Genomic DNA, 25,764 nt, shown 5'->3' with positions numbered 1-25,764 from the left:
GTATATATACGGTGGTGCAGTTGGCATGGTAGCGCCTCAGCTCACTACCTGCTGCTACCCTGGTCAGTTAGCGGTAAGTAAATATTTGGAAATAGTCGATTGTTGTGGGTCACTCCTTGGAGAAGGAAGAGAAATGGCTTTAAAAAGAATTCCAATGGAAATAAGCCACACTAATTGGATTTACTTGGTTATCTTGGGTTACTAAACCCCCTGGGTTGATAATCCGGACAGTGTTGTTCTAAAGGTAACTTTGTAAGCTTGGTAACACCATGAAGGTGACTGTGTTAACCTCACAACTTATATACTGCAACTTTCCCTATACCCGGCACCTTCGATAGCTCAGTTGGTAGAGCGGTGGACTGTAGTTGGCACTAAAACAGACATCCATAGGTCACTGGTTCGAATCCGGTTCGAAGGACATTTTTTTTTTTTACCTAGTTTAACTCAGCTGAGGATATTATTACTGTTGCATTCATGGGGAAGCGCTGAACCAACAAGAGTTGTACAGCTCCGTGGGAACGAGAGGTAATCAGGTTTGATTCAAGGGGAATGCAGCTCCAATTCCTTGAATTAGAAGCTATTTACCGGCATCAAGGGAATCTCCTTCCCCTTGAAGGGTCAGTAAAGAATAATAGAAACTGCTGGTTTATAGAACATATTATACTTGCTCTTTGCCACCGTGTAAATTCAGATTATTTAATTTTCTATCTTCCTCTGTCTATATTCTTTCATGCAATTCCATACTCATTTATTAACAATTTACGCATAATATAGCAAATTTAAATAACTGTAACCCCAACAAAAAAGTTAATGTGGGTATATATTTCACTGCAGGAGTTTGTCAACCAATTAACCACAAAGAAAGCAATGGGACCAGGAGCTGAGACTCGACCCCCTCTCAAATAAAAAAATGAGTAAATCATTATTACATGTGCCTCAAAAAAAAATACTGATATGTAACTCAAAACACAAAGTCATAGATGCCATAGACAAACTATGATCTATATCACGTATGCTTCATCGAGAGCTGAATGACCCCTGCGAGTTTAGCCCTTATATGTGAATGTAATAATAGATAAATAATTACTTGAACTTTGGACACAAGTCTATTATCACTAGATAATATATCACAAGGTCTGTGTCAAAGCCACCATTAACACTGTCAAAGTCACAAGTGCAATGTAATGCAATTCTTTATTATAAGACTACGTTTAACCCGCACAGTGGACATTATCAAGTCACAAACAGATCCACCTGGGTAAAAAGTGTATATAGGGTGGAAAGTCAGGTGAAGAATACATAAGCGGGATTACCGATTGACTCCTGGCTGTCTTCAGGCAGGCACTGGACAGGCACCTGAAGTCGGTACCTGACCAGCCGGGCTGTGGTTCGTACGTTGGATTGCGTGCGGCCAGCAGTAACAGCCCGGTTAATCAGGCCCTGATCCATCACGAGGTCTGGTCACAGACCGGGCCGCAGGGGCGTTGACCCCCGGAACTCTCTCCAGGTAAACTCCAGGTAGGTTGGATTTGAGACGGACCTCCAGGCAGATCTGGTTGTGACTTGATAAAGTTCACTGTGTGGGCGAAACCTAGTCAATAAAGGGTCACATTATACTGCATTTGTGTTTATCCATGGTGTCGGTATTTTATATCATTTATCTCCACTGTCACGGTCAACATCAAAACTGTATGAGAGCCAGCATAACGACTGTATGAGAGCCAGCATAACGACTGTATGAGAGCCAGCATAACGACTGTATGAGAGCCAGCATAACGACTGTATGAGAGCCAGCATAACGACTGTATGAGAGCCAGCATAAAGACTGTATGAGAACCAGCATAACGATTGTATGAGAGCCAGCATAACGACTGTATGAGAACCAGCATAACGACTGTATGAGAGCCAGCATAACGACTGTATGAGAGCCAGCATAACGACTGTGAGAGCCAGTATAACGACTGTATGAGAGCCAGCATAACGATTGTATGAGAGCCAGCATAACGACTGTATGAAAGCCAGCATAACGACTGTATGAGAGCCAGCATAACGACTGTATGAGAGCCAACATAAAGACTGAGAGCCAGCATAACGACTGTATGAGAGCCAGCATAACGACTGTATGAGAGCCAGCATAACGACTGTATGAGAGCCAGCATAACGACTGTATGAGAGCCAGCATAACGACTGTATGAGAGCCAGCATAACGACTGTATGAGAGCCAGCATAACGACTGTATGAGAGCCAGCATAACGACTGTGTGAGAACCAGCATAACGACTGTATGAGAGCCAGCATAAAGACTGAGAGCCAGCATAAAGACTGAAAGCCAGCATAAAGACTGAGAGCCAGCATAAAGACTGAGAGCCAGCATAACGACTGTATGAGAGCCAGCATAACGACTGTATGAGAGCCAGCATAAAGACTGAGAGCCAGCATAACGACTGTATGAGAGCCAGCATAACGACTGTATGAGAGCCAGCATAAAGACTGAGAGCCAGCATAACGACTGTATGAGAGTCAGCATAACGACTGTATGAGAGCCAGCATAACGACTGTATGAGAGCCAGCATAACGACTGTATGAGAGCCAGCATAACGACTGTATGAATGCCAGCATAACGACTGTATGAGAGCCAGCATAACGACTGTATGAGAGCCAGCATAACGACTGTATGAAAGCCAGCGTCTATTGTATCAAAGCCAGCGTCACTATTGTATCAATGCCAGCGTCACTATTGTATCAATGCCAGCGTCACTATTGTATCAAAGTCAGCGTCACTATTGTATCAAATCCAGCGTCTATTGTATCAAAGCCAGTGTCACTATTGTATCAAAGCCAGCGTCACTATTGTATCAAAGCCAGTGTCACTATTGTATCAATGCCAGCGTCACTATTGTATCAAAGCCAGCGTCACTACTGTATCAAAGCCAGCGTCACTATTGTATCAATGCCAGCGTCACTATTGTATCAATGCCAGCGTCACTATTGTATCAAAGTCAGCGTCACTATTGTATCAAAGCCAACGTCTGTTGTATCAAAGCCAGTGTCACTATTGTATCAAAGCCAACGTCTATTGTATCAAAGCCAGTGTCACTATTGTATCAAAGTCAGTGTCACTATTGTATCAAAGTCAGTGTCACTATTGTATCAATGCCAGCGTCACTATTGTATCAAAGCCAGTGTCACTATTGTATCAAAGCCAACGTCTATTGTATCAAAGCCAGTGTCACTATTGTATCAAAGCCAGTGTCACTATTGTATCAATGCCAGCGTCACTATTGTATCAAAGCCAGCGTCACTATTGTATCAAACCCAGGGTCACTATTGTATCAATGCCAGCGTCACTATTGTATCAAAGCCAGCGTCACTATTGTATCAAAGCCAGCGTCACTATTGTATCAAAGCCAGCGTCACTATTGTATCAAAGACAGCGTCACTATTGTATCAAAGACAGCATCATTTCCTCAGCCCGTAATGCTATGCATAGTATAAGTGGCTTTGGCATGCTGCTCTTATCTGTATTTTTTTTGTACCTCTGTATGTGTGCTCAAATTGTAAATAAATAAATAAATAAATAAATTATTGTGTCAAAGCCAGATTCACCATGTTGCAGCTAAACATTGCTACCTCATAACCTCACTACATTACCTCCAGGTGTGACAAACTCACGTTAGAACCTGTGGAGGTGTTCCTGGTTTTATGGTCAGCTGTTGAGAACATGTCAGAAGAAGCAGGGAAAGAATGACAAGCCTTTACAATCTTGACAAGATCAAATTGCGGTCTTCTGCAAGAGCGACGTAAGTGTTATTTTAGATTTAGAACACAAGGCGGCTCATTAAGGCCGGTCCCCTCAAGGAAGGTTCCTTGATGTTGGTGAGGGGCTCTTGATTAATTGGATTTGCTAGTTCCCCGAATTAAGCCTGAAGCCTTCCACATCCCCCCCCCCCCAGGCGCTTATAATCCTCCGGGTTTATCCCCTTGATTATAATAAATCATTAAGGGAGTGATTTATTAACATTTCTCATTAAGTGTAGGGAGTGAGTAAACTCTCAGTGTATATACACTGAGATACTGCTTAGATCTTGATATTATACTGATACTTTCTATCAAGGAAGGTCCACAAAGCCGCTTTCAGATTCTAATTTTTCCTTTACAACATAATAACAACGAGCATGAAAATACAGTTTCTGCATATGATAGCTCAACTAACAGAACTTGCATACATATTCATGGCTGCTTAATCTATGAAATCCCCGACGTGTACATTGTAATGGCCTGTAATGCATCTACTCGGTACTACAATTCATGTTTCTGTTTTCCTGTCATAGTTACACAGTACAGGTTAACATACCAGTGTGAGAAGGACAACTTCAGGAGACTGAGGACAGCAACAAATACTTCACTATTATAACTTCAGTGGCTACGGCGGCTTTAGGATGACTTTCAGCAGGGCTGAGTTGATTTTATATAAATTACGCTATTATTATTATATTTATAGGGAAATGCTAAACCCATAGCATGCAGCTCCTGGGACATGGGACGCACTCAGATTTAATTTAAGCAACGGAGGGGCAGCTCTTTTAACGGACTTTATATATAAAAATACGTAATATTGAGCCAGACTTCAAGTGTAGTTTGCACACTTGTTTCTTCACCAGGAAGCATCAGTTAGTTTAATATGTTTATTATGCACCCCATACCCATCCTGTGGGCGGTAGTCAAAAGATTACAGAGGTACATAATTGGTCCAGGGACTGGACTCCAAAGTTTTGATAGCTGAGCAAGTTACAGAGGTAATGAACTCACAATTTACAAAGGAAGCATCAGTGTAAACAAAACAAATATTGTTAACTTACCTGTCTATAAATGTTGTCCATAGCTGTATAGTCCTTGTGGCTTAGCGCTTCTTTTTGATTATAATAATAATAATATAAATGTTGTCCATAGTGATTTTTTTTTGTCTACACTCGTGCAATAATAACATTTGAGAAATCAGACCAGTGGATTGTTTATTATAACCATAAAAAGCTTTCCAATTGGGTAAATTTATCTAACTTGTGCTAATTATTTACAGTTTGAACAACTAAACGAATGAAATGATAACCAAGATAATTTATAAACACCTTTATTATGGAAACGTCTTGAACGTTTTCCTCTTAGTTACCGGAAACGTGTTTGGAACCGGACTATGACCATGTTGAGACATGTATAATACACTGAAGGACTTATATAGCAGAAGCCGTTGTAGCTAGGGCCATTAAGGTTGCACTAGGATCATTAAAGCTGCACTAGGATCATTAAGGCTGCACTAGGATCATTAAGGTTGCACTAGGATCATTAAGGCTGCACTAGGATCATTAAAGCTGCACTAGGATCATTAAGGCTGCACTAGGATCATTAAGGTTGCACTAGGATCATTAACGCTGCACTAGGATCATTAAGGTTGCACTAGGATCATTAAGGCTGCACTAGGATCATTAAGGCTGCATGCTGTATAGTCCTTGTGGCTTAGCGCTTCTTTTTGATTATAATAATAATAATTAAGGCTGCACTAGGATCATTAAGGCTGCACTAGGATCATTAAGGCTGCACTAGGATCATTAAGGCTGCACTAGGATCATAAAAGCTGTACTAGGATAATTAAGGCTGCACTAGGATCATTAAGGCTGCACTTGGATCATTAAGGCTACACTAGGATCATTAAGGTTGCACTAGGATCTTTAAGGCTGCACTAGGATCATTAAGGATGCACTAGGATCATTAAGGCTGCACTAGGATCATTAAGGCTGCACTAGGATCATTAAAGCTGCACTAGGATCATTAAGGCTGCACTAGGATCATTAAGGTTGCACTAGGATCATTAACGCTGCACTAGGATCATTAAGGTTGCACTAGGATCATTAAGGCTGCACTAGAAATTTCAATTACTCAGATATGGTAAACATGAGGAAATTAAATCTTCATCAGAGTACAAAACAAATTCTGGCCACAAAATAGAGCGAAACACCAACGTCAAAGACCTGGGAGTGATCATGTCGGAGGATCTCACCTTCAAGGACCATAACACTGTATCAATCGCATCTGCTAGAAAAATGACAGGATGGATAATGAGAACCTTCAAAACTAGGGAGGCCAAGCCCATGATGACACTCTTCAGGTCACTTGTTCTATCTAGGCTGGAATATTGCTGCACTCTAACAGCACCTTTCAAGGCAGGTGAAATTGCCGACCTAGAAAATGTACAGAGAACTTTCACGGCGCGCATAACGGAGATAAAACACCTCAATTACTGGGAGCGCTTGAGGTTTCTAAACCTGTATTCCCTGGAACGCAGGAGGGAGAGATACATGATTATATACACCTGGAAAATCCTAGAGGGACTAGTACCGAACTTGCACACGAAAATCACTCACTACGAAAGCAAAAGACTTGGCAGACGATGCACCATCCCCCCAATGAAAAGCAGGGGTGTCACTAGCACGTTAAGAGACCATACAATAAGTGTCAGGGGCCCGAGACTGTTCAACTGCCTCCCAGCACACATAAGGGGGATTACCAACAGACCCCTGGCAGTCTTCAAGCTGGCACTGGACAAGCACCTAAAGTCAGTTCCTGATCAGCCGGGCTGTGGCTCGTACGTTGGTTTGCGTGCAGCCAGCAGCAACAGCCTGGTTGATCAGGCGCTGATCCACCAGGAGGCCTGGTCACAGACCGGGCCGCGGGGGCGTTGACCCCCGAAACTCTCTCCAGGTCTCCAGGTAGGATCATTAAGGCTGCACTAGGATCATTAAGGCTGCACTAGGATCATTAAAGCTACACTAGGATCATTAAGGCTGCACTAGGATCATTAAGGCTGCACTAGGATCATTAAGGCTGCACTAGGATCATTAAGGCTGCACTAGGATCATTAAGGCTGCACTAGGATCATTAAGGCTGCACTAGGATCATTAAGGCTGCACTAGGATCATTAAGGCTGCACTAGGATCATTAAGGCTGCACTAGGATCATTAAGGCTGCACTAGGATCATTAAGGCTGCACTAGGATCATTAAGGCTGCACTAGGATCATTAAGGCTGCACTAGGATCATTAAGGCTGCACGTACCTTTTTACCACCGGTTAAACAAACTTTAATCCCTGAAGTAGGAATTAAAATACACTCAGAATATATAAGCTGAGGGAAATATTCCTCTCAGTGTATATATCCTGTGAATATATCTGATTAATGGAGTTTAAAGTCTGTCAACTACGCTAGGGTTATTAAGTATTCTCGTAACCATTTCACCACCATCAAGGATATTTTAACCACTAAAATAAGGATTAAAGTAATATACATTGAGAGAAATACATCCTCTAGGTATATATGTCTTGTGAATATATCTACAATGTAAACTATAATGAGTGTAAATCTCTTTAGTATCACGAAATAATAAATAAAATTATGCTGTTACATAGTCATATTTAATGGTTATCAACTAGCTTAGCGCAGATTGCTATTTATTTATCTACGAATTTTAAAACAGAAAATTACATGTAAAAAATTCTTATTATGAAACTGGGTAGCAATGCTGGATAATTTTCACACGTGTGACTTTGTTGCTGCAACTTTCACTGCATGTAACAACTTCCCTACCTAGGATTTTATAGTTTTTCTTTTTGCCTCTAATAAACAAGGGGAACTTATAGTTACCCCATTTCGTTATCAACACAGAGAGAGCTGTACATATATCCATAAAGGAAGCAAAATAAACTTACATGGTACTTAGATTTAAAGCCTCTTGAAAGCACGCGAGTCAGTCAGGCTGCATTCCCACTGTACAACACTAATTAAGAACATTTCAATCCCTGAGAGTGAACTCTCAGTATAGATGGGTCGTCACATAACTAAGGCCTTGGTCAGGACATTGTCCTGACGAATATCATTCAGTATTTTCCGGTGTATATACATTAAAATATATACACCTTTTGGTGTGTATATTCATACCCAAATGTTTGCCTGTTAGACTTGGACTCGTGTACACGTGCCTTCGATAACTCAGTTGGTAGAGCGGTGGACTGTAGTTGGCACTCAAAACTGGCATCCATAGGTCACCGGTTGAAAGGAATGTATTTTCCTTCCATCTTACCTCTGTGTCACCCTTGTTTGCTCGTCTTATCATAAGTTATTCATGTCACAAAAGTTTGCTACTGTTTGTGTTAACCCACGACTCCATGATCCTAGCTTATCAGTTGTTGCTTATACTCTTTACTGAGCATAATTCTATTTTCTGTTAGGCTCCGTGTTTATCCACACATTTTACTGTAAGACTGAGAACCACGTGTCAACTTTGCTCTCAGCTCGGTTATGCGTAACAGTTTGAAACTAATGTATTCTCCTACGCTGGGCGAAAACGAATACGCAGACTATGTAATGAAGTAATTTGTATGGCAGTTAACTTGAATCAAGTTTGAGAGGAGCTTCGAATGACAGTGAGGTGCCGTCAGGCACTTCAGTGAAACGGTCTGTACGGATCCTGGAGTTGTTACGACCCTTAATCAGCAATAACAATATCAACAACATCCTTGGAAGTTTACATTGGAAGCGAAATCGTGGGGGCTACGCATTACTACTAGTGTAGTCATCGGGAGGAGAAACCTCTCAGTAAACTGCAAGTATCCTGAAGTAGAAATCGTGGGAGCAGATTGTCAAGGACTTGTGGGCGCCGAGAAGTGATCAGCAACATCTCCGTGACCCCATGACGATGGAGGTAGGCAGAGTTGAAGAGGGTTCTTGAACACTCTCCTACATTAGATAATTGACTAAGCTGCACTCCTTACTTGCTCAGGTGTCTTGAATACTCATTAGAGAAATGATCCCCTGGCGCATCTCATCAGAAGTGATGGTATCACTATTCAGGTGGTCAGGTGTCTGGAGAGAATGCTTGGATGTCAGCCTAAACAAATCAAACTAGTGAGCTGGTTCTTTCTAGAGAAGGCACTGTTTCCTGGCATGGGTGCTTAATACCTTTGTGGGTCACAGAGCTCCTAATAAGATACAAATTTGTGAATAGTACACAATGGTTGCTGATCAGGAGAAGCCGCCAGATGATCTGGATCATCAATTTTGAGTGAGCAAATTTAGTTTAGGTTTGGCTAGTAACGCATTCAGTGTGCGGTTAGGTAGTTAGTGTATAAACCAGATATTTTGTGTCTTATTATCTATATGGCATGGTGGTATGTGATGCGGGCTACCAGTTTTGTGGGTATATGGTTACGGCTTCCTTTAAGGGGGTTGCTTTGATAATGGTAAAGGGCTTTTGATTCAAGGAATCGGATCTATCCTCCCCTTCCTCGTATCAAACCTGATTATTTTCCGTTCCCCAGTAGGATAATAAATTGTACTGTAAGCCTGTAATAGTTCGGGGAGAATAAATTAACCCTTTTTTGTACAGGAAGTTTTGTCATATGATTTATTACTGTGCCGTCATGTCCTTTGTTGTCTTACTGTATTTTTTAATGACCTGTCTCCTGGATTTTTCGCTATCTTTCATATTTTGATAATGGTTAAGGATGAACCGAAACGTCTTCTAGAGTGTTATCTTCTAAATTTGGATAATTTGCGACAGGTAAACATGATATATAATTATGTTGATTGGTGAGTAAAGCTGCCGGAGAGTTAGAGCTAATTTTATATTGATAACTCTCATCAGAGTGGGTGACAGTGTTGGTGAGCATTAAGTGGACCGGTAAGCCAGGGGAAGGCCTCGGTCAGATGACTAAAAGCTCCAGCTGTGGGTCATCATATGATTAAGACCCGCGTCAGGAAACACTCGTCCTGTTTCCTGACGAACCTTACCTAACCTAATGCTGGTGAATGGTTCTTGATCCTGAGAACTGGAGCTACTCTCCTCTTCCACGGATCAAACGGGATTAACTCGCATTGCCCATTCGATCTATCACCCTTGCGGGTTTAGTGTTGCCTGTGAATATAACAACAATATTGATTACTGTGTTAAATTACAATTATTTGTACATGCAAATGGTAGGATATTCCTATGTATTGTCAGATTATATATAATTGTAGAAATATTATACGATCTCTTTGGTTTATTATAAGATTATAGTTCACACTATGTATAATTCATGAAATAATTGAAATGTTTTTTTTAATGTTGCATGTATTTGTATTATAATTCTCAAAAGATAATAGGTGCATAATCTTCGGGTAAATTATCTATTTTGGTAAAGTTGGTTATCTGTTTAGTCCATAAATTATTAGTGGAATTAGTAGTTAGTTATTTTCATTAGACAGTGCGCAGTTGACAGTGTGCACTGCAGCTGACAGTGTGTGGCTAGCCCTGAGCTGACAGCGTGCAAGTACTCATAGATCTTTTCATCCCTGGATCAAGCCTGATTATCTCATTCCCCAGCATTATATGTCTCCTACGGTTGTAGTGCTTCGCGGAGAATATAATAATCAACTTGCAATAATAATTTATTGGTTATCTCACTCTATCAGAATACTGTACCGAAGCTCTACGCATTCAAATTATTACACACACACACACACACACACACACACACACACTGCAAGGTTTGCCACAAGGTTAGTTCCAGAGCTAAGGGGAATGTCCTATGAAGAAAGAGTAAGGGAAATCGGCCTGACGACACTGGAGGACAGGAGGGTCAGGGGAGACATGATAACGACATATAAAATACTGCATGGAATAGACAAGGTGGACAAAGACAGGATGTTCCAGGGAGGGGACACAGAAACAAGAGGCCACAATTGGAAGTTGAAGACACAAATGAGTCAAAGAGATATTAGGAAGTATTTCTTCAGTCATAGAGTTGTAAGGCAGTGGAATAGCCTAGAAAATGACGTAGTGGAGGCAGGAACCATACACAGTTTTAAGACGAGGTTTGATAAAGCTCATGGAGCGGGGAGAGAGAGGGCCCAGTAGCAACCGGTGAAGAGGCGGGGCCAGGAGCTAAGACTCGACCCCTGCAACCACAAATAGGTGAGTAGGTGAGTACACACACACACACACACACACACACACACACACACACACACACACACACACACACACACACACACACACACACACACACACACTCACATACACACACATACATATACAACAGGCCTAGTGTCTAATCGACATGTGCCTAGGACAAAATGGTAACTAACACACACACACACATACACACATACACTCACACACACACACATGTACGTATATACAACAGGCCTAGTGTCTAATCGACATGTGCCTAGGACAAAATGGTAACTAACACACACACACACATACACACATACACTCACACACACACACATGTACGTATATACAACAGGCCTAGTGTCTAATCGACATGTGCCTAGGACAAAATGGTAACTAACACACACACACACATACACACATACACTCACACACACACACATGTACGTATATACAACAGGCCTAGTGTCTAATCGACATGTGCCTAGGACAAAATGGTAACTAACTGCAGCATATGGGCGCCTGGCAAACCTGAGAACAGCATTCCGATACCTTAGTAAGGAATCGTTCAAGACACTGTACACCGTGTATGTCAGGCCCATACTGGAGTATGCAGCACCTGTTTGGAACCCGCACTTGATAAAGCACGTCAAGAAACTAGAGAAAGTACAAAGGTTTGCCACAAGGTTAGTTCCAGAGCTAAGGGGAATGTCCTATGAAGAAAGATTAAGGGAAATCGGCATGACGACACTGGAGGACAGGAGGGTCAGGGGAGACATGATAACGACATATAAAATACTGCGTGGAATAGACAAGGTGGACAAAGACAGGATGTTCCAGGGAGGGGACACAGAAACAAGAGGCCACAATTGGAAGTTGAAGACACAAATGAGTCAGAGAGATATTAGGAAGTATTTCTTCAGTCATAGAGTTGTAAGGCAGTGGAATAGCCTAGAAAATGACGTAGTGGAGGCAGGAACCATACACAGTTTTAAGACGAGGTTTGATAAAGCTCATGGAGCGGGGAGAGAGAGGGCCCAGTAGCAACCGGTGAAGAGGCGGGGCCAGGAGCTAAGACTCGACCCCTGCAACCACAAATAGGTGAGTACATACACACACACACACTCGACCCCTGCAACCACAAATAGGTGAGTGCAAATAGGTGAGTACACACACACACACACACACACACACACAGACAGACATGAAGCATTAAACTACAGACCAGTGTCACTGACATGTATAGTATGCAAAATCATGGAGAAGATTATCAGGAGAAGAGTGGTGGAACACCTAGAAAGGAATGATCTCATCAACAGCAGCCAACATGGTTTCAGAGACGGGAAATCCTGTGTCACAAACCTACTGGAGTTCTATGACATGGTGACAGCAGTAAGACAAGAGAGAGAGGGGTGGGTGGATTGCATTTTCTTGGACTGCAAGAAGGCGTTTGACACAGTTCCACACAAGAGATTGGTGCAAAAACTGGAGGACCAAGCAGGGATAACAGGGAAGGCACTACAATGGATCAGGGAATACTTGTCAGGAAGACAGCAGCGAGTCATGGTACGTGGCGAGGTGTCAGAGTGGGCACCTGTGACCAGCGGGGTCCCGCAGGGGTCAGTCCTAGGACCAGTGCTGTTTCTGGTATTTGTGAACGACATGACGGAAGGAATAGACTCTGAGGTGTCCCTGTTTGCAGATGACGTGAAGTTGATGAGAAGAATTCACTCGATCGAAGACCAGGCAGAACTACAAAGGGATCTGGACAGGCTGCAGACCTGGTCCAGCAATTGGCTCCTGGAGTTCAATCCCACCAAGTGCAAAGTCATGAAGATTGGGGAAGGGCAAAGAAGGCCGCAGACGGAGTACAGTCTAGGGGGTCAGAGACTACAAACCTCACTCAAGGAAAAAGATCTTGGGGTGAGTATAACACCAGGCACATCTCCTGAAGCGCACATCAACCAAATAACTGCTGCAGCATATGGGCGCCTAGCAAACCTCAGAACAGCATTCCGACATCTTAATAAGGAATCATTCAGGACCCTGTACACCGTGTATGTTAGGCCCATATTGGAGTATGCGGCACCAGTTTGGAACCCACACCTAGCCAAGCACGTGAAGAAACTAGAGAAAGTGCAAAGGTTTGCAACAAGACTAGTCCCAGAGCTAAGAGGTATGTCCTACGAGGAGAGGTTAAGGGAAATCAACCTGACGACACTGGAGGACAGGAGAGATAGGGGGGACATGATAACGACATACAAAATACTGAGAGGAATTGACAAGGTGGACAAAGACAGGATGTTCCAGAGATTGGACACAGTAACAAGGGGACACAGTTGGAAGCTGAAGACACAGATGAATCACAGGGATGTTAGGAAGTATTTCTTCAGCCACAGAGTAGTCAGTAAGTGGAATAGTTTGGGAAGCGATGTAGTGGAGGCAGGATCCATACATAGCTTTAAGCAGAGGTATGATAAAGCTCACGGCTCAGGGAGAGTGACCTAGTAGCGATCAGTGAAGAGGCGGGGCCAGGAGCTCGGACTCGACCCCCGCAACCTCAACAACTAGGTGAGTACACACACACACACACACAGGAGCTTGGACTCGACCCCTGCAACCTCAACTAGGTGAGTACACACACACACACACACACACACAGCGACCAGTGAAGAGGCGGGGCCAGGAGCTAGGACTCGACCCCTGCAACCTCAACTAAGCGAGTACACACACACACTCGCGCGTCTCTTGGCGGTTAAAACGTAGAATGACTTGGGGGGGGATTCTTACAGGATTCATTACCTTTGTAACTTGTGAGTTCATTACCTTGTACCTAGTTCAGCCATCACAACTTTGGGAGCCCAGTCCCTGGACCCATTACGTACCACTGTAATCTGTAAATACCTTTGTAACTTGTCATGATTGTGACTAGACCTACCTGGAGTTCATTACCTTTGTAAATTGTGAGTTCATTACCTCTGTAACTTGCTCAGCTATCAAAACTTTGGAGTCCAGTCCCTGGACCAATTATGTACCTCTGTAACCTTTTGACTACCGCCCACAGGATGGGTATGGGGTGCATAATAAACATATTAAACTAACTAACTGGGGCAGTAGTAGATGCAAACTCAACGAATACCTTCAAGATTAGATATGACAAGGTCCAAGAGGCCAGAAGTAAGCGATGTTGATCCAGTTAGTGTAGAAGGCGGGACCAGGAGCCAAGTATCAGCCCGCCCTGCAATCACAACTTGGTGAGTACATATATTATTTGGGGGTCTCATCAGTGACTAGGGAAGGTTTTAGGTGCAGCAACTTTCACTACGGCTAACACCTTCGATAGCTCAGTTGGTAGAGCGGTGGACTGTAGTTGGTACTTGAAGCAGACATCCATAGGTCACTGGTTCGAATCCGGTTCGAAGGATATTTTTTTTGTACACTTAAGTGTTCCAATTTACCCAGCTGGGGACGAGTTTCTTCCAACCATCTTGCATCCTTCTTGCGTGCTTCACATGCAGCGTGGGCTCAAATTATTATATTTCGTTTGTGTTCTTTAAGATTCATTTTGTGTGGTGTTCAGTATCACGTTTTAAACATTAGTTACTTTATGTAGTCCCGGTAAAACAGAATCGGTGGCTTAACCAAGTTTTACTAGTGCTTTTGAGTTAAATTCCTGGCTTGTAGGTGATATACCATGTTCATATATATACTTAAAAGTGTGTTTATAAACACGGTATTAGTGTATATGTGAACAAAATGTAGATATTGTAAAATGCCCGATCCGCTGATTATATAGTTATTAATGGGTAAAACTTGACCTGACATAAATGATCGCACCTCACAGCCTCACATCACATACATCGCACCTCCTCACAACCTCACCACATCACATACACTGCACCTCACAACCTCACCACATCACATACACTGCACCTCACAACCTCACCACATCACATACACCGCACCTCACCACATCACATACACCGCACCTCACCACATCACATACACCGCACCTCACCACATCACATACACTGCACCTCACAACCTCATCACATCACATATACCGCACTTCACATCACATATACCGCACCTCACAAAATGGCTGTACCTCCTAATCTGCAGCACACAACTGTACCGCATCTTACACCAAAACTACATAACCTCACACTCATACATTGCAACCATGTCGGCACTTGTCACCCAGGTCACTCCACCAGCGAAGAGGCGGGGCCAGGAGCTATGAATCAACCCCTGAAGCCACAATTAGGTGAGTACACAAGCTGTCTTACATGACAGCTATGCTTATCCTCGCCTCACAACCACAAGGACCCAGGTTCTATTCCTAGTTTGCCAGACGTGTCTTCTAACACCTGCTACCCCTATTCAACTAACAGTAAATAGGTACCTGGGTGTTAACCGACTGTTGTGGGTGGCATCCTGGAGGGAAGAGGGCTTTAAAATATTATTACTGAATAAAAAGGCACAATACCGTGATTCGAACAATATAACCCGCACATAGGAAAGAGAGGAACTTGTGACGACGTTTCGGTCTGATTTGGGATTACCAACATGTTAAGTATAGCATGGTGGTAATCTCATACAATATATGATAAACCTCGTATGTTTTAAGAAGCACAATGTGCGTGCCCTTCCAGTGTCTACCTTGATGCTGGTGAAGAACCACTGCCACAGGATATGGAAGCCACTCTTTCCCTAGATCAGTGGTTCCCAACCTTTTCACCACTAAGGACCCCTTCTATTTAAATTAATTTTCCCAGGTACCCCAGGAGTTCGCAAGGTCTGTTTACTCAGCAAGGCCGATTTTATTAACTAACAACAAACTCGTTTTCCCACTTTCATCTTTCAACTGGAAAAAAAAAAACATACGTGACTATACAATTAAATTTTGAAAGTTTATCTTTATCAGCCTTATCGTGAGTAATTACACATTTTACACTGCAGCCTCATGAAATTTTGAACAGCTCACGGACCCCCAGTACTACCGTTACGGACCCCCAGGGGTCCGCGGACAACAGGTTGGGAACCGCTGCTTTAGACCATCCTCCCCTTTTTCCCCAGGAGCTGCGTGACAACCCCCCTACGGGTTTAGCGCTTCCCTTAAATTTAATAACAGCGACACTGCGAGGAGCCATTCTACGCTCCTTACTCTGACCAGCGGTCAGGAGACCAAATAATAACAGTGTGATTTAATGGCTCTACCACAACAACTCACGTGAAGTGACAACCTGGAGACTTCAATGCTCAAGACAGCAGTGATCAGAAACACCCGTTGACGTCTCAGAACTCTAATGAACCATATTTTTCAGTACGTGAGAGAAATCTTACAATTAAAGGTAAACTTCAACAGTAAGAAAATGAAATGAAAAATCTCAGGATTTTCACGTGTTCAAACAAGCATCTTCAGATAAGTTAGCGAAAGCAAATTGTACCATCATGGAGAAGCAAGTGATAAGGGTGTATTTGTTTACTTGTAAATCCAGTATGAGAGAGTGCAACGGACAAGTGTACTAGTAGCAGCAGCAACACACACAAGAGGCATTATTGAGCTTCCCCATCGCTCGGGCTTAGTGCCCAATGCTGGGGTGTGACTCCAAAGGGATCCTCTAGTGCTTGCTGTCCTTGTACCTCCTGACTTCGTCTGCTGCTATGCAGCTGCCACACCCTTCGAGCCCAGTGTGGGCGGGGTTTGTGGCAACCCAGGGTGCTTAGCGTCTCTGTCCGAGCCTCATGGGGACGGGAAATGGGGTTAGGCCTGGAGACAGCTGGTCCCAGAAGATGAGGAGGTACTCGTCAAACTAAATTCTAGATACCTATTGAAGGTGCCAGGTATAAATTACAGCTTCAACAGCAGAACCAGAAAAGGTGTTAAATTTGGTGAACGTTGCCTCAGGCAACACACAGCCTACCTGCATTGCCTGCGAACTTTGCCTCAGGCAGCACACAGCCTACCTGCATTACTTACGAACTTTGCCTCAGGCAACACACAGCCTACCTGCATTACTTGCGAACGTTGCCTCAGGCAGCACACAGCCTGTAGATGAATGGTTCAGAGAACCGACACGTTGATAAATTAGACACATGTGCAACTCTTGGGTATCTTTATTGAGGACTGACCACATCGACTCAAGGCTGAGGGACTGATTACCTCATTCTCCTCCTGTTCTTCATGTTTCTCCTTTGTATGGACTGATGACGCCACTGTGTGGCGAAACGTTTCCTCAATAAAGATACCCAAGAGTTGCACATGTATCTAATTTATCAGCACACAGCCTACCTGCATTACCTACGAACGTTGCCTCAGGCAGCACACAGCCTACCTGCATTACCTACGAACGTTGCCTCAGGCAACACACAGCCTACCTGCATTACCTACGAACGTTGCCTCAGGCAGCACACAGCCTACCTGCATTACCTACGAACGTTGCCTCAGGCAGCACACAGCCTACCTGCATTACCTACGAACGTTGCCTCAGGCAACACACAGCCTACCTGCATTACCTACGAACGTTGCCTCAGGCAGCACACAGCCTACCTGCATTACTTTCTTGTTTCCGGTGCAAAAATACATTTCGGAAGGTTCTAGCGAGATGGTATTTATCTTGAATTTTCGTTGCGGCATTTATGTACGTTAAGCAAACTGTGTTCACCAAAGCCAATAATATTCCACTACAACTAACACCTTCGATAACTCAGCTGGTAGAGCGGTGGACTGTAGTTGGTACTTAAAACAGACATCCATAGGTCACTGGTTCGACTCCGGTTCGAAGGATGAGTATTTTACCTCAGTTGACTCAGCTGAGGATAAGCGCCTCTAGGATTATTATTATATTCGTTTGAAAGAGGAAAACCCAAAGGGATCATTCAGCACCTGGTGAAAATGAGAAGTTATCAGGTTTGATCTAATGAAGGGCAAGGTAGCTCTAATTTCTTTGATCAAGAGCATCAAGGCACTCCGTTGATAGATAGAGTACCAGAAGTTTTAACACTCAGGGCAGCAATAAACATGGACACTGGTGGACATCTCAGTAGTGGACTCAGCTTCTAGGGAATAAAAGGTCAGTGTCACTGAACATTGTTTTAGCTTTTGGTATTAATGTTAGGGCCGCCCTAAAGGAGTATATACACTAAGAGATACACTTTGATGTATCATTGGTGGATGTACATACACATTGTATATGTACCTGTGTAATATAACTGTCGCATACGCACACGTCGATTTGTATATTGTGGACTGAGAAACATTCGCTAGTGTATATACACTCTGAACAACAAGTGTCGGTCACTCACACCCAGGCCGGAAGTCAGTCTCACGCATTTCATAAAACATAGTCTTGGAATCAGTGAGCCATGGATGGCTGTTTTAAAGTGACTGAAAGTGATAAGACACTTTCAGTCGTGTTTCACGACTCTTACAAGCATTACTTTCAACCTTCCTGTGTCCCCACAAGTTCCTCCCAGTATATCTTGATGAGGCGAACGCTTATTTTTTTATTTCGGAATGCGTGCAGCGAGCACCAACAGCTTAACTGATAAGACTGTTAATCAGGGAAGATCTGATGCTAGATCGGGCTGTGGGAACTATGATCTTAATCTTATCACCAGGTCAGCAGTATGTACACTATGGAAATATTATACATTGTGCCCAGCAGGCAATATTCATTGTGAAAAACCAAATCCATAAGGGTCATAAGAACTTTGGGAATGGGAAGTAATAATTTTTGACCCAGAGAAGGGAAAAGAAGTTTCATTTCCTTGGATTAAGAGCTCTTCACCCGTTTTAAAGCACCTCCTTGAAGGGTCTGGCAGAACGATTACAATGAAGTCTGTTTTAACTGTTGCAACTTTCACTACACATAACACCTTCGATAGCTCAGTTGGTAGAGCGGTGGACTGTAGTTGGTACTTAAAACAGACATCCATAGGTCACTGGTTCGACTCCGGTTCGAAGGATATATAACTTTTACTTTAGTAAGTTTGGTACAGTTTATTGACTGGACGCGGCGAGTCAGTCGCAGTTCACCTGTACCCTAATGTCAAGAATAATTTGGTCCCTAAAATATTGAACAAAATTCTTAGTGTATATACATAAAGCATAACTAACTGATTATATGTACACCTCTCGGTGTATATACTAAGAGATATACTGTACACAGTGTGTATACCCTGGGATCAGTACAGAACTGCTCAACTTCAAGGCTGCTGGTAACATTTTTGATTTGATGTAATTATCATATTGACGGGAATGCACTAAACCCGTAGTGATAATACAGAGCCTGAGAATAGGTAGCAACTGACGTATGCGCATGTAGCACAACTGTCACCATCATCACCAGCAATAGTCAAAACACATGACCATTATCAACGTTTTGAAAAAAGCATAACACGTAATTTTTTTAGTCAATATTTATTAAAGTACCAAGCAGACTGCACACTTTACATATATAGACGCTGTTTAATTACCACCAGAGCGTCAGCAATTCTCGAAACTCAAACTTTCATGCATTTAAAGCGATTTCTGTAACCAAAAATACTTATGCATAGAGTCAGTTCGGATTTAAGATTCGAGATCAGTATTTTTGAATTAGTTGAAAATTCACAATTTTACCTCGATAGAATAATTTTGTTGTTGTTGTCCAGTGTTATTATGTAAATCACATACCTCGGTGTATACAGGCTGAGAAACGCCTTTATACATACATTGATGCATGCATGCACTATGTATATAGACTGATCCACCTCGGTCTATATATACATGGATGTACACACACACCTCGGTGTATATACCCTGAGAAAAACGTCGTTATATATACCCTGAAAACCACCTCGTTGTATATACACTGATACATGCATACACTATGTATACATACACTGAAGATGCGGGCGCGCGCGCACACACACACACACACACACACACACACACACACACACACACACACACACACACACACACACACACACACACACACACGGGGCCAGGAGCTGAGTCTCGACCCCTGCAACCACAATTAGGTGAGTACACACACATGCACACCTCGATGCATATAACAAAAAAAATGATTCCTTGCATATACACAACTCCTCAAGGAAGGTGTTTTGATGCCAGTGAGAGGCTCTTGGTCCAGGGAATTGGATCTGTCCTCCCTCTCCATGGTAGGAGCTTAATGGCCTACCATTCTCCCATGGCCCCATGAGTGTAATAACAACAATAATGTGAACAAGTGTGTCATTACACCCTGGCCGGAAGTCAAAGTTTCACATCATCTCCCAAAACACATCCTTCGAACCGGAGTCGAACCAGTGACCTATGGATGTCTGTTTTAAGTACCAACTACAGTCCACCGCTCTACCAACTGAGCTATCGAAGGTGTTATGTGTAGTGAAAGTTGCAACAGTTAAAACAGACTTCACCTTCATTTCTCACTTGCTGCCAGACCCTTCGAAGGAGGTGCCTTTATGCTTGTTGAGAGTTCTTGATCTAAGGAATTGGAGCTTCCCTCCCCTTGTATAAAGCTTGATTGCCTCATATTCCCCAGGCAGTGCATGATCCTTGCGGGTTTGGAGCTTCAATATGAATATTACTTTCTGGGCAAAATATATATGACAAGTATCTTTATTCCGAAACGTTTCGCCTACACAGTAGGCTTCTTTAGTTGAGTACAGAGGAGGCAGCAGAAGCAGTAAAGATGGTGTAATCAGTCCATCACTCTTGAAGACGTAGTTATGATGTGTATTATCCGACAGATGAAGTCTGTTTTAACTGTTGCAACTTTCACTGCTGGTAACACCTTCGATAGCTCAGTTGGTAGAGCGGTGGACTGTAGTTGGTACTTAAAGCAGACATCCATAGGTCACTGGTTCAAATCCGGTTCGAAGGATATTTTTGGGGAGATGCAAGAGGCCAGTAGTGGAGTACCATCATTGGGTCTCGTTAAAAATCTAGTGGTTAAAATCATAACCATAATTTTTAAAGGGGTGGACAGGTAAGCGAGTAGAAGGTCTCGGTCAGATGACCAAAAGCTCCAGCTGCGGGTCAGCATTTGACTAAGACTCTAGTCAGGAGACACTTGTCCTGTTTCCTGGCAGCCTTACCTAACTTAACATGGGTCTGGTCTGTGTGCCCTCCTCTTTACTGCAGAATCTTTCCGCAAACGCAAAATTATACCACAAACTTGTAAACATTGTTCTTAATTCTGGCCAAGGTGTGAAAGACGCACTTGTTGTGAAGTGTATATACGACGAGATTGATATCTAATGGTTTTTAAGCTTATCAACAACACGAGGGTCATTAAGGCTGCAAGTCACCTGTTAGCCACCAGTCAAGAATACTTTTAATCCCTAAAGTACGGATTAAAGTAAACTCTTAGTGTGTGTGTGTGTGTGTGTGTGTGTGTGTGTGTGTGTGTTGTGTGTGTGTTGTGTGTGTGTTGTGTGTGTGTGTGTGTGTATGTATATATATATATATATATATATATATATATATATATATATATATATATATATATATATATATATATATATATATATATATATATATATATATATATATATATATATATATATATATATATATATATATATATATAAGTAAAGTTAGAACAAGGTTCAGTGACACTGACTTTTATTCACTAGAAGCTGAGTCCACTACTGAGATGTCCACCAATATCCATTTTTATTAATGCTTGTGAAGTGCCTCTTTTTCCAAGAAATTGGAGCTACCCTGCTTTTTCTTGGATCAGACCTGACAACTTTCCATTTTCCCCCAGGCACAGAATGATCCCTACCGAATATAATAATCCAGATAGAGGCGCGTAACCTCAGCTGAGTCAACTGAGGTAAAATACTAATCCTTCGAACCGGAGTCGAACCAGTGACCTATGGATGTCTGTTTTAAGTACCAACTACAGTCCACCGCTCTGCCAACTGAGCTATCAAAGGTATTACGTGTAGTGAAAGTTGCAACAGTGGGGAACATAGGAACTTAAAAATGGAGAACACAACAGGAGACAATGGCCCATGTTAGGCAGATCTAACTCACACTCACCCCGCACTCACTTGTGCACCTGTTCAACCTATTTTTAAAATTACCTATATGTCTTAGCTTTATTGACTTTACCTGGGAGTTTGTTCCTCTCATCCACAACTATATTGCCAAAGCAGTGCTTCCCTATATCTTTTCTAAATTTAAATTTGTCGAACATGAATTCATTGCTGCGAGTATTACCTTGGTTTCGTAGCCGCTTTGGGTTTTCTATATCTACACTTCAGTCATATCCTTCTATATTTCTACGTCTTTCCAGAGTGCAAACTTAGAACTATCTTTGCAGTAAAAATTTCTGACAGAGGGCGTCAGCTTTGTTTTCCTTCTCCGTATATTTTCGAGCTCATTTATATCCATTCTGTAATATGGAGATAAGAACTGAGCAGTATAATTTAACTGAGGCTTTACCAAAGATATTTATATATAAAGTTGAAGTATAACCTTAGGACTTCCATTATTTAAACTTCTTGGTACTTTTTGCGACCACTGTCGCACTCTCATACCTTTGCATTTCTGCTAACGAAAACTCCTGCCTTTCCCAGACTCATTTTGATTATGATCTACATTATTTACTTCATGTGCCATAGTTATTTTCTTTTCCCAGGATTAGAACCTTACACTTGTCCATATTAAAATCCATCTGTCACTTCTACGACTACAATATCACATTACTCTCGTAATGCCCGATCCATCAAGGGAGGCGCCTAGATGCTGGTGGGGGGGGGGGTATTGATCGAAGGAATTTATTTTTTCATCCCTTCTTTGCAACAAACTTCATTACCTCCCATTCCACTGGCGCTGTATGACCCTTACAGGTTTAGTGTTTCACCATTATTACTACTTTCTGAGACAGATATTATAATCTCTACACCGCTAATTAATTTTCTGCCCGATGATGGGTCTAGCGATCATCGTTCCCACATTCCGATCTCACACAAGACTCCCTGGTTGTCTGACCAGTTTGCTGGTGCTCCCGACACGCAACCTAGATCGGTTGATCACGAACTTCCTGGAGGAGCTTATCGAGATAGAGTTCAAGATGTGTTCATAGTTATGATGACTGCTCTGGTGATATTTTCAGTCATATTTCATATCATCACTTTCACTACACATAACACCTTCTATAGCTCAGTTGGTAGAGCGGTGGACTGTAGTTGGCACTTTAAACAGACATCCATAGGCCACTGCGCTGAGTGAGACCAAGAATGGAATTCCGTTGAATTGACTAGTCTGAATGACCTCTTCTTTGGGTCTTCTCCAGCACGTGTGGGCACAGTGCTTGCGACCACTGCTTGGAAGTGGGCGGTCAGACGTGGTCAGGTAAGCTGAAGAGGGTTGTGGGTTGGCGTAAGGTTCCAGCTTTAGCTCACAGTATTAAAAGACGGGAATTTAATTAATATCTATCGTATAAAGCTGTGACGTGTTACTATGAACTGTGATTCCAAAATATGAATCACATTCTCCCCCTCACTCTCTAAAAGATGGACCAATAGTGAAGCCTATATGAATTATTCTGTTCACCTACTCAATCTCAGCTTTTCTGACCGCATCCACCTGCACTCCAATCTCAGGATGCATTTGTTTTGTGCATGCTTAAGGAGACCCTGCAGACTAGGCAGTACAAAGACCCTGCAGAGGAAGCAGTACAAAGACCCTGCAGAGGAGGCAGTACAAAGACCTTGCAGAGGAGGCAGTACAAAGACCTTGCAGAGGAGGCAGTACAAAGACCTTGCAGAGGAGGCACTACAAAGACCTTGCAGAGGAGGCAGTACAAAGACCTTGCAGAGGAGGCAGTACAAAGACCCTGCAGAAGAGGCAGTACAAAGACCTTGCAGAGGAGGCAGTACAAAGACCCTGCAGAGGAGGCAGTACAAAGACCGAGGCAGTACAAAGATGCAGAGTAGGCAGTACAAAGACCTTGCAGAGGAGGCAGTACAAAGACCTTGCAGAGGAGGCAGTACAAAGACCCTGCAGAGGAGGCAGTACAAAGACCCTGCAGAGGAGGCAGTACAAAGACCCTGCAGAGGAGGCAGTACAAAGACCCTGCAGAGGAGGCAGTACAAAGACCCCGTAGAGGAGGCAGTACTGAGACCCTGATGTACGAGTTTCACCGACGGTCCTCTTCTTCTGGTCTCACTCCTGCCATAAAACATATCCTTCGAACCGGAGTCGAACCAGTGACCTATGGATGTCTGCTTCAAGTACCAACTACAGTCCACCGCTCTACCAACTGAGCTATCGAAGGTGTTACGTGTTGTGAAAGTGATGATATGAAGATTGATCTGGTGGCACTTTCAGTCATTACATGACTATGAACACATTTTGAACCCCATTTTGACAAGTTCCTCCAGGTATTTCTTGATGAACCGATCTCTGAAAGTTTATTTTGGAATGCATGCAGGAAATCACCGATGGGCTTCGGGAACTATGGCTGCCAGACCCATCAACAGGTCAGCAATATATAAACTGAGAAAATATCGTACTATTAATAGAAAACACTCAACCCGTAAGGGTCATACAGCGATTGGGAAACTGGAGATAATCAAGTTTGATAAAAAATAAAAGGAATAAATTTCCAATTCTATGGATCAAGATCTCTTCACCAGCACTTAGACACCTCCATTGAAGGATCTGGCAGCAATAGAGCAATGAAGGCGAAGTCTTTTAACTGTTACAACTTTCGCTACTCGTAACACCTTCGATAGCTCAGTTGGTAGAGCAGTGAACTGTAGTTAGCCCTTTAAACAGACATCCATAAGTCACTGGTTCGAAGTATGCTTAATGCGCTGCTTGAGACCAAGAGTGGAGTTCCGTTGATTTGACTAGTGTGAATGGCCTCTTCTTTGGGTCTTTTCCTGCACGTGTGGGCACAGTGCCTGCAACCATAGCTTGGCAGTGGGCGGACAGACGTAGTCAAATAAGGTGGAGAGGGTTGTGGGTTGGCGCAGGGTTCCAGCTTTAGTCCCCTGTATTATAAAACGGGATTTTTAATTAATATCATATAAAGCTGTGAGATGTTATTATGAATTGTTATTCCAAAAGATGAATTGTCCTGCCTCCTCCCACTATCTAAAAGATGGACCAGTAGTGAAGCCTACACGAATTATTCTATTCACCTACCCAGTTTCAGCTTATCTGACCGTATCACCTGCACTCCAGTCTCGGGATGCATTTGCCTAGCATGTGTGTGAGGAGACCCTGCCGAGAAAGCAGTACAAAGGCCCTGCAGAGAAGGCAGTACAAAGACCCTGCAGAGGAGGCAGTACAAAGACCATGCAGAGGAGGCAGTACAAAGACCCTGCAGAGGAGGCAGTACAAAGACCCTGTAGAGGAGGCAGTACTGAGACCCTGATGTACGAGTTTCACCGACGGTCCTCTTCTTCTGGTCTCACTCCTGCCATAAAACATATCCTTCGAACCGGAGTCGAACCAGTGACCTATGGATGTCTGCTTCAAGTACCAACTACAGTCCACCGCTCTACCAACTGAGCTATCGAAGGTGTTACGTGTTGTGAAAGTGATGATATGAAGATTGATCTGGTGGCACTTTCAGTCATTACATGACTATGAACACATCTTGAACCCCATTTTGACAAGTTCCTCCAGGTATTTCTTGATGAACCGATCTCTGAAAGTTTATTTTGGAATGCCTGCAGGAAATCACCGATGGGCTTCGGGAACTATGGCTGCCAGACCCATCAACAGGTCAGCAATACATAAACT

General features: G+C 42.9%; 1 long non-coding RNA gene and 9 other non-coding genes across 10 annotated transcripts in view; 6 read left to right on the top strand and 4 right to left on the bottom strand.

Annotated features, from left to right (window-relative positions):
* Nucleotides 1–328: 328 nt before the first annotated feature.
* On the top strand, nt 329–418 carry TRNAY-GUA (transfer RNA tyrosine (anticodon GUA)). The gene is given in 2 exon segments: nt 329–365; nt 383–418. It is a non-coding gene; the product is annotated as a tRNA-Tyr (tRNA).
* Nucleotides 419–8,545: 8,127 nt separating this feature from the next.
* LOC138854506 (uncharacterized) overlaps nt 8,546–25,764 on the top strand; it is a 55,856-nt gene continuing 38,637 nt past the window's right edge. Inside the window, exon 1 of the long non-coding RNA XR_011393705.1 lies at nt 8,546–8,747. This is a non-coding gene — a long non-coding RNA (uncharacterized lncRNA). The remainder of the gene's footprint in view (nt 8,748–25,764) is intronic.
* On the top strand, nt 14,316–14,406 carry TRNAY-GUA (transfer RNA tyrosine (anticodon GUA)). Its single transcript is given in 2 exon segments — nt 14,316–14,352; nt 14,371–14,406. It is a non-coding gene; the product is annotated as a tRNA-Tyr (tRNA).
* TRNAY-GUA (transfer RNA tyrosine (anticodon GUA)) lies at nt 17,682–17,772 on the top strand. The gene is given in 2 exon segments: nt 17,682–17,718; nt 17,737–17,772. It is a non-coding gene; the product is annotated as a tRNA-Tyr (tRNA).
* TRNAY-GUA (transfer RNA tyrosine (anticodon GUA)) lies at nt 18,863–18,953 on the top strand. The gene is given in 2 exon segments: nt 18,863–18,899; nt 18,918–18,953. It is a non-coding gene; the product is annotated as a tRNA-Tyr (tRNA).
* TRNAY-GUA (transfer RNA tyrosine (anticodon GUA)) lies at nt 20,278–20,368 on the bottom strand. Its single transcript is given in 2 exon segments — nt 20,278–20,313; nt 20,332–20,368. It is a non-coding gene; the product is annotated as a tRNA-Tyr (tRNA).
* Nucleotides 20,788–20,878, top strand: TRNAY-GUA (transfer RNA tyrosine (anticodon GUA)). The gene is given in 2 exon segments: nt 20,788–20,824; nt 20,843–20,878. It is a non-coding gene; the product is annotated as a tRNA-Tyr (tRNA).
* Nucleotides 21,848–21,938, bottom strand: TRNAY-GUA (transfer RNA tyrosine (anticodon GUA)). Its single transcript is given in 2 exon segments — nt 21,848–21,883; nt 21,902–21,938. It is a non-coding gene; the product is annotated as a tRNA-Tyr (tRNA).
* TRNAY-GUA (transfer RNA tyrosine (anticodon GUA)) lies at nt 24,196–24,286 on the bottom strand. The gene is given in 2 exon segments: nt 24,196–24,231; nt 24,250–24,286. It is a non-coding gene; the product is annotated as a tRNA-Tyr (tRNA).
* On the bottom strand, nt 25,451–25,541 carry TRNAY-GUA (transfer RNA tyrosine (anticodon GUA)). Its single transcript is given in 2 exon segments — nt 25,451–25,486; nt 25,505–25,541. It is a non-coding gene; the product is annotated as a tRNA-Tyr (tRNA).

This window comes from Cherax quadricarinatus, chromosome 61 (assembly GCF_038502225.1).
Source record: "Cherax quadricarinatus isolate ZL_2023a chromosome 61, ASM3850222v1, whole genome shotgun sequence".
Lineage (NCBI taxonomy): Eukaryota > Metazoa > Arthropoda > Malacostraca > Decapoda > Parastacidae > Cherax > Cherax quadricarinatus.
The sequence above is the reverse complement of the archived record's forward strand: the minus strand, read 5'-3'. Positions and strand labels throughout refer to the sequence as shown.